This window comes from Gavialis gangeticus, unplaced genomic scaffold (assembly GCF_001723915.1).
Source record: "Gavialis gangeticus isolate Ggan-Ray unplaced genomic scaffold, GavGan_comp1, whole genome shotgun sequence".
In the NCBI taxonomy this organism is placed as follows: domain Eukaryota; kingdom Metazoa; phylum Chordata; order Crocodylia; family Gavialidae; genus Gavialis; species Gavialis gangeticus.
The window spans coordinates 9,201,337-9,213,957 of NW_017728996.1; the positions used below are offsets into that span (position 1 = coordinate 9,201,337).

The window sequence follows — 12,621 nt, forward strand, 5'->3', positions numbered from 1 at the left end:
TTTTTTTTTTTTTTTTTTTTTTTTTTTTTTAATACTTATCAGTTAAAAAACAGAACACGCTAGCTTGTTTCTTGTTTGTTTTCAACAGAAGATGAACATCTTGTACATATAGGGACAGACTGTTAATATGATTTTTTTCAAAAGGAAAATATAAAATATATAAATTTCACATACATTTAAAAATGTAAATGTAAAGGCTTGAAGAAAGGATTGGGACAAAGGGCTTTTTAATTCAAACTGACAAAATATTCTTAAATTTGAGTGGGTTCAGTCTAACCCCCCTGCATGGAATCAGAATCCGGGCTCTGATATTCTGCACAGCATTAATTACGTTCATGAACTCTCTCAAGTAAGTTTGTAGGACTCTGACTTTCTGGTCAAAAATGAGCATTTTAAAATGAAAAATATCAATCCCATGATTTTTTCATATATTTTATTTTCTAGTTTTCAGATGAATAAATGTATAAATCCAGCTTTATGTAGCATCTGTATGTGAGCAAGCAATAAATACACTACTTAGCTTCACTTCTGAATATTAATGCAGCACTCCACAAAATTCAGTTATACTATATGAAATCCTTAAAGATCACAGGTCATCATTAGCAAGATATAATTCCTTCTCATGTTACTTGGCATGTGCTGCCTATCCCACACACAGTGTCTGGAACTCCCACAAAAATGCAATCACTAAATCAGCATATGGGGAAAACAGGTGTAGCTTTCTCTAACACCTGTCACAGCGCTGATCTCTCCTGGTCTAACCAATCAGGTGGACACTTATATGGACTTAGCCATACAAGGACCTGCTGTTTAGGACTCTGAAGGTCGGAGGCTGTTATCCCTCCCAGCCCTTCTCAACAAGTTCAGGCTGCCAGTCCTCTACACTTTGATATCAGCAGAGAAAATGTTAACACTGTATAATCTGGATTACACTGAAGCCTTATAATCTATAGACTTCTATAATTAGCATTGGACTAGGTCTTGCTTTACAGGGGCGTCAGCTGCAGAATACACAAACGGTGCTCTGCACACCTTTAGCAACTGCAACTACATACTGTCATAATATAGGGGAGCATGAAACAGAAAGTTAGAAAGAGAAAGCCTTGAAAGAACTACAAATTAGGGTCTAGGTTGGAGCTCTCACGGCTATCTACGCTCCGTTTAAAATACTGCGACATGTCTATATTTCAAATTAATTTTCCAAATATTCCATTAGCAAGAATAATGACAGACAAAACCTAGGAATTTCATACTGTAATGCTCAAAATCATCAACACGGTTTAAATGAAAACTTTAAAGTGCACTTCTATTTCCTCAGCCTTCTAACCCTTCTGCCTTCTCCCCCGATTGAAGTTTATAAATTGAACACAAAATATTCATGTAAAGTGCACATATTAGGCAAAAAAAGAAAAAAGAAAAAAGCATCCACCCTCTTTGTAATAGCTATTTTTATTCAGATAGCAATGGGGTTAACCCTGCGTGGACTCATGAGGAAGGAAAAGGCCTCAGTATCTCCAGTTTAAGATTCTGGAAACCCTCACTCCAGATAGGGCTCCTGTCATTGTGGAGGGAACTTAAAGCTCCGGTTGACTATTACAGATAAATCCAAGTCTATGGTTGACATCCAGAGCTCTGTCTCCTTATCATCAAAACATGAACTGTCACTTTGAGGACTTAACTACCATAAAAAGACTGCCTGCTTTATCACAGCCTGGTAGCGTAATAATAAAAAGCTTCTCCTGTGTGGCTGGTACTAACAAGTGGAATGCTGTAATCTGTTAACAAGGCCAGGCCAGACCTGTGGGAGAGAGGCCAGCCTTGGTTTTCTCACAAGCTATGAAGTTAGACATGATAACAGGCGCTCGCTCAATTAAAAAAAAACAAAAAAACCCAGAAAGGTCACAGCTACTGGGAACTCGTCTGCGTGTATGCAGGAAAGAAATATTCCATAAACAAGTTCTGGCTCCACCCTCCCTATTCTCGACGGCTAAAACTTGTACTTCTGCACGGACTGTAAAACAGCAATCCTCCCCAACTTCTTTCCTAGCTGCGATCACAGAGGCTGAAAAAATGCTGGACCTCTGCAAGTGAGCTATGTTAGAAAAGAGGAGGCGAGACCCAACCATCCTTTGGTCACGTACAGACATGGGAGTCTATCACTGTTGCACGTAAACCATTTCATGGTCATAGATGTGAAAACATATTGTAAAGGTAAAGAGAATGTACAAAATAGAATATTTCTTTTATCAGAGTTTTTCAGATACAGTATTAAAATGTTCTTACTAAAAAGAGGAAACGGCTTGCATTTCATGTGCTCTGAAAGGATGTCTAAGCAACAGCAGAAATAGTACTAATCACCACCTTCTAACGCATTAGGTAAGGAGAATGTCTGGCCAATACAGTTACTCTCTAGTATTTGCATCTTTCCTACAGATTGTCCTCTGATGATTTCCGAAAACTAGTTTCTGATGCATACTTGCCAATCCACCATACTGTGCCCCAACAACTGGGTTTTTGTAGCTTAGATGTTACTCTGGATAAAATACTGAAGTAAGCAATTACATTAAAAATTACACTGATTCTTATCATAAGAAATTCACCATGACGATTCCTAAGTAACACAGCAGGTGCAAAACTTGTATACACTTTAATATTGAGTAAAAACAATAGCATAATTGTGCTGCAAAAAAATCATTGTATAAATGTCCCAGCAAGCTGTGATAAATCTTGATAATGCAGAATGACTCAGAAGATTTAAAATGGCTTTGTTCCACTATGTAAAAATGAAGTATGTAACTATTATGACTAATGGTTTTGGATTGATTTTGTTGTAATGACATATCTGAGGAAACACTGCATGAAGATGATCGTGATGGATTAGCTAGAAAGGGTTCAAAAGTTATATTCAGACGATCTGCAAGATACCCAATATTTTTCTGAACCAAAAACAGGAAATCAACTTTTTTTTTTTTTCCTTGTAAGATTAGCTAAGTGTTTTATTCCTGCAGAGGAAAGCTACAGCGCTGGTACAAACCCAAGGCTCTGCCACACCAACCGGGATAAACCCTACTAGAGGTGTTGATTCAGTCCTAGATGAGCCCTTGAAATCTCCTTTTATCCTCCATTCAAGCCAACTCCCTCAAATTCAACCATCTCACAATTCCTTGCCCCAACTCTTTTCTTCTCCTTTCTCCAAAATTTGAAACACTCCATCTATCCACCACAGCGGTTAACAGATTTATAATATAAAATGCATCCAAAACCTCTTTTCAAACACCGGTCACCCTGGAACGTTTTCAGCTTTACAAAAAAAGCCTTTATTTGTCTGTCTTTCAAGTAAAACTTTTGAAGTTCACAAAAGTTAGAGAAAGCCAATGATGAATCAAGGAAGTGGTGAAGAGAAGACTACTAGGATCCCGTCACAGAGAGGCACATACGTTCAGGTACTTTGTACAATCTTGTTGAAAGTCACTTTTGAGATGCTTCCACTACCTTCCTTGTGAAGGGACGAATAAACACCTATGATAAACGCATGTCGAGGTCTCTAATCCAAGAAAGCCAGGAGTGAAGTCTGGTGTACCATCTTAATTCGGCTGGCTTGTGTGCTGGAGGATTTAGCGGGAGTGACAGCAGCAACAACAATAAAATACTTCTAAAAAATTTTTAAAACCCTCCTGAGAGGTGGCCGAGGAGGTGGCACAGGCTCGGGGAGGGTGCGTGCACAGTGCTGGGCATCTACATGCTGTCTCAAGTGCTATTTGCTTTAGTACGACAGACTTGGTGGTATTGGTAGGGCAGGCAAGTGTGGCTGCCTGACACCCCTGGGACTGGGTTTTCTGTGTGGTCAGAGGGAGGGAAGAGGGTGCATTTGTTGTAGCTCAGGAGCCACCCCTCCTGGCCCTTCCTGCCCTACTGTGCTGCCTCTTGCTACCGTCCACTCAAACGTCAGGTCTACTCCCCTTTTTGATCAAGTGCAGCCGCCAACATGCCTGGCTCTTGTGCCAAACAAGCTGGCACAGCTGTCACCCATAATTAGTAAGGGAGTAAGCAACTGAGCTGTTCTACCACTGACTGGGGCAGATGAAGGAGGGGCTGCAGGTTGCATCCACATGCTAATGAGAAGAGCCCAGCCTAGGAGACTATTCAACCAGGCGGCAGCCTCTAGGATTAATTTGGCCTTTCTCCTACCTCCAGCCTCCCCTTCATCTTCAAAATGATTTCCCCTAACACATAAAGGCGGTTTAAAAACACAAGCAGAAAATTGTGGTTGTTTAAGTTTTACTGCTTGCTGTTCGTGTCAGTTTTGTATCCCTTTATTTACTGGAGTCTGACACCACCGCCTCCTTACTAGTGCATGATATTGGCTCCCAACCACATGTGTCTTATTACTGTCACCCACGACACAGTAAATGCATTGTTTAGCTTCTCCTTCTTGTCCCACTTTCGGGAGGAGTATGGGGGTGGCACTTGATCATTCCCCTGCTTTCCTGAGGGCAATCAAAGTAAACAGCTTTGTAGTCTATTACTCAGTCACTCTCAATAAGCCCCAACTTTAATTTAGGAAACTGATTTACAAGTCAAAAAACTGAAAAATGTCATCCCCAATTTCTCTTCTGTTTTGTGGCCTGGGTTCCAGTTGCAGTTCCTGTGATCTATTATCTTCACAGTACTTCCCTTTTACAATAATGCCTCCTATACCATCCATGCCTACCACCTTCAGTGTGTACACCAAACAAGCAGCACCTACTGAGCAGAAAGAGAAAATCTGAAAAACATCTGGGTAGAACTGTTCTGTGAAAAGTTGGCAAACCTAACATAGGTTGGGACAATACCACCAACCTCCACTCAGTTTTTATTCTTTCGTTATGTGCAAAAACAAAAGAAAAGTTAAAGGGTACAAAAAGGTGTTTTCTTTCACACAACTCCTCCCAACTTCCTCTTCATACACCCAATGAGACCTGGTACATCCTTCACCCAGTCTCCAGCCAGGAACAGCACACTGTCTTGGTTTGCTTTCACACTCCAGTAAAACCCATTCATTTATTGCCTTCCCGCAACTGCTGTTGAAATGCATATGCGCACACACACTTGTTAGAAACTGGGTGCGTCTATACTGACTCCAACTGAACTAGAAAGAGGCACTGCTTCCACACGTGCCAAATATCAAATGCATGTAATGGTGCTGCCATTCACATGGCACTGAGCATAAGAAGTTTACCTAAGACTGGAAGAGGGTGCTGGGTGCACCAAACAGCTGCTGCATTACTGTTATTCTTGGGGTTTGGGGCACTTGGTGCGCAGAAAGCAGGAGCGAGTGGGTGGAAGATGAGCTCACAGTACCGCTCCCGGAATCTGCAGTCATGGCCTTGCCGAATCACAGATCTAAGTACACTGCCGTCAAGTGGTGCTCCTTCTACCTGAAGTCTTGAAGAAAGTGATGTTCCCACCCTGGATTTTCCCAGGAAGTTCACTCACTTCTTGGAAGGGAGTCTGCATGTTCCCAGTTGTCTGTTCAGCAGGCACAGCAAGGGAATTATTCAGTTGATCATCCCTCATCCTAGCTGGATGGCTTTGGACCCTTAAGTACCATACAATGCTAATTCACTCCTGGGTATAACCTGGAAGCACACACCTGTGCTAAGCTGGGGTCATAAAGAAAAAATGTTAGCAGGGAGTTCTCTCTGCTCAGATATATATCCAGCATGTAAGAGGCAGTGTCACCCAATCACCACTTCCTGCTTCAGCTGGCAGCTGAAAGTTTCCTATATGCTGTATAGGACCAGCTGAAGGGGCTGCAGTACCTGCTCCTCAGCAACTGCAGTGCCCACATGCCTACTTCAGCTCACATCCAGACTGACACAGCGAGCAGCATAAGGGACTTGCTGGCAGAGACCATATCATACAGCTTTTAGGTTTATTCTACTGGCCCCTTGCACAAACCTAGGGAGGAGCTGAGAGGGTTTAGCCACTCCTATATGAAGACACGGAGATACTCCAAGGTGTGCTTGGAAAGGTGATTCCAGCCGCTGCCCCTGCAAACCTGAACGCATGGTGTTGCATAATGTCAAGTAGGAGTTTTAGTGCTACTGTACATCTTTCTGCGGTTGCTCACCTATCAGGTTATTATAACAACAGGTAGTCAGTTTTCTTATTAGTGGTCCACATGTAAACAGCCAAGTGAATAGTCCTACCTGAACAGGCAGACAGGCCACAAGGTACTGCAACACATCACATCAACACCCAGATCAGCCACTGACTTCTCAGTGGAAAAAGAAAAATGAAGTATCTGCCACCTGGGAGCAACTGCAGTCACAAAGCATATACGATACCCTCGCTCTCCACAAGGGAAACGGAAGCATTATCCAGACCTGGCAGCTACTGTATATTTGTGGCCAATTTCAGAGCAGTATAATGATTGGAATAATATTTGCCTTCTCCAAAAATATTCTAGTATGGTTTGTCGAATGGTAAAGCTAGAGCTGACTGACAAAATCATGTGAAAGCAGTGGAGGGGTCAAACAGTTCTCTGTAGTAGATCCAGTACCCATTTGCTTTTATCCTGAGTCAGGCTGTCATGGCCTGCTTGCCCCACAACTTGTATTTCATGCGTCATATCACGCATGATGCCCCCAAAAATTTTGAAGCCATGCCTCAAACTGACTCTACCTTCTCCACAGCTGACAAACAGCCACAGCCCTTTCACCACCATCGAGTTAAAGGCTGAAAACTAGGGCTGCGCAAAGCTTCGGTCCCTGATTCGATTTGGTGGCCGAAACACCGAATCCAGATAGGATCAGGAGACCCTTTAGTCTCTCCAAATTGAATCGAAACCCTCCAAATCGATTCAGAGACATTCACCAAGCTGGGGGGGTGCAAGGGCCCCCTGCGTGCTCCGCAGCAGACCTGAAAGCAGACCAGAAATCCATATCCACTTCCCGGTTTGCTGCCGAACACGTGGAGGGTCCCCCGCACTTCTGTGGGATGCTCCTTCCGCCCCAGCACCGCTGCGATCACAAGCCGTGCCGGAACCTCGAGGTACGTAGAAAAAAAGCTTTTAAAGCTGTGCGTATGTCCCAACTGCTGATTCTCCAAATCAGCATCGAATCTTCAGATTCAGATTTGGCCAAATCAAATTAGTTGATCCAAATCAACCAACTGAATCACTGTCCCCGATTTGGGCCAAATCCAAACCCGAATCGAATACTGCCCGTTTTGCACACTCCTACTGTAAACCTAGGAGATTGCCTATTTGGAGAAAGGCCATGGGGGGACTGCAGCTGGTGACCACTGCTATTTGGGCTAAACGAAGTATGTGAATGCTGCCTGCTCTCCTCATGAGCTTCTCCCCCAAAAGCATATCCAGCAGATATGCAAACAAGCCTTCCCCTCCACCTGGGAGAAATTACCAGCAAGCACCACCTTGTCAGAAGGGACAGGGAAAGAACTGGCAAGGGCTCTGTAGACGGACATTAGTTTGCTGATCAGCCTCTGGAGAAGCAAGAATCCCATGCGGTGCTAGAAGCAAGAATTTTTGTGGGCAATATCCGGCATCTTGCATGTTTCCTGGACCATTACAGCTACATCATCACTTCAGCATTACAATGTGATATTAGAGTAACTAGAGCTGCGTTAGCCACTATTTTTTTTTTTTTTGCTTCCGATTAACCAGTTATGGCCAAAGGAAATAACTCTCCAGAGGAGCTGTTGTTCTCAGGTAAATGATGCTGTAGAGTCCCCTGCTTTATTATGGGATTCCCATCTCTTCTTTTTCAGGCACTCATGCTGTAGGGCTTCCACAAGAGCTTTCCCAAAGGCAAGCCAGAGGCAGCCTTTTTTGACAGCCTAAACTGCTCTGTAGAAAAACATGGCTTCCAGGTAGTTGCACACTCCGATGTCTGCTGGTTCTAATGGCACAGCTCGCATCAGAGACTCTAAGCAGTAAGCGGCAAGTTTTTAGCTGCTTGTCTTAGATGTGACCTGAATGTTTTCCTCTTGGACACTGCTGTTTTAAAGTCCTACTTTTTATTTAGCTCAGGCAGTGGCACCAGCAGCAGAACACCCAAGGGCAAGACAAAAAGTAACTTGCTATAAAACTTCATTTTCCAGCTTCACTGACCAACTCTACTTACTGCACAGGAAGCTGAATGGGAGATGAAACATGGTCAGATGGACAGCTTCTAACAAACTCTACTGAGCATGTCGAAATTTTCAGGGGCTCATAATTGCTGAATCCAGATAAATTTTAAATGAGGACAACAAAAGGCAACTATCTGGCAGCAAACGTATAGCTCCTGCCCCCAAACATGGAGGAGCTAGAGCTGCTCAATGAAACATCTGGAAAACATTTTACCACTGGGAAAGCCATCTGAGAATGAGCTTAGAAGGAAAATAGGTATAACTGAATTTTTTTTTCACTAAAACAGTCCAAAAATTCAGTTATTAGATAGAGATTAAGCATGGAAAATATCAGTCCAAATGGCTAAAGTCTGGCAAACTGACAAGCAACTGAAAACAGTTGGCTTCAGTTGGAAAGTGTCGGGCAAACTTAAATATATGTACCACTACAGACTTTGCTTATAATACAGTGCTGACAGTATGTTTAATGCTTAATTATTTTACTTCCTATAACATGTCACTGTGAAGATGACGACCCTGTAACCAGGTTAAACTCTCCTTCATAATTAAATTTCATTCCCATTGCTTCGAGCAGTATTTCTGTACTTTATATTATGTATAATTTGTTCTCTCCCCTTTGTGTTTACACCACTCAAGTATTTGTGGACTATGCTTTATCCCCTTAGCCACTGAAAGTTGCATGCATTTAGCATTTAATCTTCTTGTAGGTCAGGTCCTCTACCCAGAGAGCTTTTTTTTGTTCCTGAACACCTCCAATTTTACAACCCGATACTCCAAACAAAAGGCTTGGACCCGCACTATTAAAGAAAACGTGTTTTTCCCCTTGGAGCAAAACTGAATCCCAAGTGCAGCACTGGAAGTGGAGCGCGGTGTCTCTGCTCAACGACATGATGTTTTTGCCTATCCAGCTCAAAACTGCATCTATGTTTCTGTTTCGCTGTTCTCTAGCAGCTCAAACCTTTTCAGTATGACCTCTTCCAAGGCTTCCTTCTCCTGCTACACAAGTGTATTTCAAGAATACTCCTCTTCCTCAAAGAGGCATTAGCTACACTTTTTCAAGATAAAATTCTTTGCTTTGTAGTATCTCCAGGTCTCTCATCATTTCTGTCTTCAGATGCGATCACGATTCCGCCAATTATATTCACCTCCAAATCTTATCAGCAAGGTATTTGTCTCCCTTCAAATTAAGATGCTAATTAAGACCAGCCTTTCAGTACTGCAAGCAGACATACGCTCGCAACTGAGCAACAGTTTTTAACATTACCAATCAGCATTTTACTATTTTGACCAGAATTTCAAATGCAAATTTTAAATACGACTAAAAGCAACCTATAATAAAAGCAAGCTTGTAAACCTACAGAACAATCAGTAACGGACATAAAGGTATACATCAAATTGAATACATCAGTACATAGATAAGAACATTAATTTAGCAAATTCCAGTACTTGAACTTTCACTGAGATATACAAACAGTCCTACACAAAAGATTAGATTTGAATACAATATACTAAATTCAATGATAAACATAAGTATTGCTTTCACAATGCTTTTGAGACTTGCAGACAGACCACAAGTTCACCAAAACCCAAAATCTGCCCATGAAAACAATCAGTATGCAAAAGTAAACATTTCCTCTAAGCAAACAGGAAAATATGTATTTTACCACTCAAAATATTCCTATATTGGCCACAATTTGTAGCAAGTCCATTTTAAAAAAAGGCTTAGGACAGAATGCCCAGAATATGCAAGGGTCACATTCATTCTACGATGCAAAGTTTGGTACAGGGAACTCAGTCCCAAACACAGTAATACCGTATGTTGTAGAGAAGTTTTCTGTGGGAGTCACTATCCATTCTATTGTTTTAGAGAAGTAAGAAATTAAGCTGTCTGTAAAATAACAGCTCACAAACTACCAGAACTGGCCATTTCCGTAATGTCCCATTACATTCCACTACAGGCAGAGCTATTCATCAATCTTGGATGCAGGAAGGTCTATTGCCTGAAAGCTTATCAGTGTCCCTGTTGTGCACCACTGTCTAGCAAAAGACAGTTTCTTGTTCCAAAGCTGGAACATTTCCAATATCTGGCAAATTTTAACATGTATCTGTAGCTCTCCAAGGATTAAAGCTAGCTGTCAAATTCCACTGAGATACGATAAAGACTGCACTCGGGATTTAAATCTGTTTGTAAAAATAAAACATACTGAAAGTTGTACAGCAGATGCTGTACACAGCTTAAGGGCTAGCTCGAATGAGTTTTTGTGCGAAATATACACTGATTTAAAAGAAATAACACAACAATTGCTGCATAATTTCATAACTTTATAGTGTAGGACTCTTCACTCAAAGCATTACAAGTACTTAAAAGTGCAAGGGATATGGAGGAAAGGCTCCAAACAGATAGATTTTTGTTTCAAATTTTGAGGGCTGCTTCAGTAAAATGATCTGGTACATCATCGACATAAAAAATGCAGCTGTTGACCTATTCGAGACAATGCCTTAGTGACCGTCATGATCTCAAGGCTTAAGACATGCTATAATCTGCCAGTCTTGACAACACACAGTTTCCACAGAGAAGGTTAAGCCAAACTCTCAAAGGCTGAGGGTTCATAATTTTTTCCTTTCACCTTCTATACAGTTTAGTGGATTATTAAATCATCCCTCCGACAGGGTTATGATTTGTTAACTCTGCCTATTCACTAATATAAAAATGAGTTTCCTGGGGTCTGCTTACTCATGGCAAATCACTGCACCTTCCTTCAGAACATCAACACAGCTGCATTACACAGAAACTTCAAAATGAGCATTTAGGCCCTGGAAAGGGTGTAACATAGGTTATTTAAACATTTAACCGTATGTTACTAGGTCCACAAGTGGCAGATATACCTCCCAAAAAAACTATGAACCGGCCCTAAGTGACTTCCATGGTGCTGAATGGACACATTTACAAAAAACATCTGAGTCATGGGAGAGAAAAAAAAAGCAGTCTTATAATACTTATTCTGGAGCAGGGACAAATGGACTGGGGAACTGGGGCCCCAAGAGTCGAAGTGATTTATTCAAAGCACACAGGAGATTGCGAAGGACTGAACACAAACCACTCGAGTGACTGGCCAGTGCCATCGTGGCAACAGCAACCTTGGAACTACTGTACCAGACAGATGGAAGAGGAGAGGCACCACAGTTTTTACACACAACTCCAACACAAAGCCACCCTTAACAAGATCCAAAGCACATGCTATCTTCTCTAGTTTGGCAGCTTACTGAAGGCAGTTGTGCTTCACTACAGGTCATGCAAAAAATATTTATGAGAAAAGTATAAATATCTACTTGGCAATACAATCAATTTGCTTTCCATCTGAACTGAGCCAGCAGCTGTATTGTATAATCACTGAAATCAAACAACACGAGCTGGCACCCCGAAGAGTGAATCAAAATACTGTGACAATAATCAATGTAAACAACTTCTATTTTGCATGCCCACACAGCACAAACTATACTTTCAAATACTACACCAGGATATATGGACTCAGTATAAAAACCAGAATGGATTCATTTTGGGTGACTGTGGGTAGAAGAAATAAGAGTTCTACTTTGGCTTCGAAACCTTGGTCTTATGAAAATTCCCAGATTCCTGAAATTACACGCTGAAGGAACAGGAAACTTTGAAATAAAATATTGCAAATACTTTTGCAAGCATGTGTTTTTTTTCACATTTAAAGAACAACTTATAGGCTTTAATATGGGTTTTGTTTTAGAGATGCCAAATTTAACTAAGTTTAATGAAAAATAACATTTGTTTGATACTGTGGACCACTGGCATGCAGCATTTTTACATCACAGAAGATAACCTGTATGATCAGCATGCATTATGGGCGCTGCTGAAGACTGGGAGTAATGCAGCCCCTCAACATACAGTATGCTACTGTAGCCCAACACGAAAGGCAGCCAGCTCCAGTGTGCAGGGCTTCCCTCCCATGCCTGGCAAGTGCAGGAGCTGCGTGCGAGTGGCAAGGAGCACCGGTGATACAGGCGACCCAAGGGAGGCGGCACCCCTCGCTGCAATGTACAGCACTGGCCGGAGCCGTGCCCCACCAGGCCCCTGTGCCCTGAGCGTCCTGCCTGCTGCTGCACCATGGGAGAGATGCATGGGTCCCCATACCCCCCACCTTCTCTCATGCCCACACCCTGCCCCCACAAACTCCCCACATATACATAACCCCCAACATACCCAATGCCCCCCACACACCCCCCTCACAAACCCACCACATCCTACCACACCCTACCACCTGTGCCAACACCCCACCACTCACAGAATACAAGAATTTAAGAGACTAAGAATTTATTTTGAATCGTTATGCATTCACCTCTATATACAGTATGCAAACAAGTCATGGCAAAAATATTTTTTGTAATAAAATTTAAATATGCCATAGCAGGTGGTTGACTTTTAGTGTATGATTTGGTTTCCTTCTGGTTCTAAAA

General features: G+C 42.1%; 1 protein-coding gene across 4 annotated transcripts in view; it reads right to left on the reverse strand.

Annotated features, from left to right (window-relative positions):
• MEF2A (myocyte enhancer factor 2A) overlaps positions 1–12,621 on the reverse strand; it is a 193,888-nt gene that overhangs the window by 56,884 nt on the left and 124,383 nt on the right. The gene's annotated exons all lie outside the window — the stretch shown is intronic.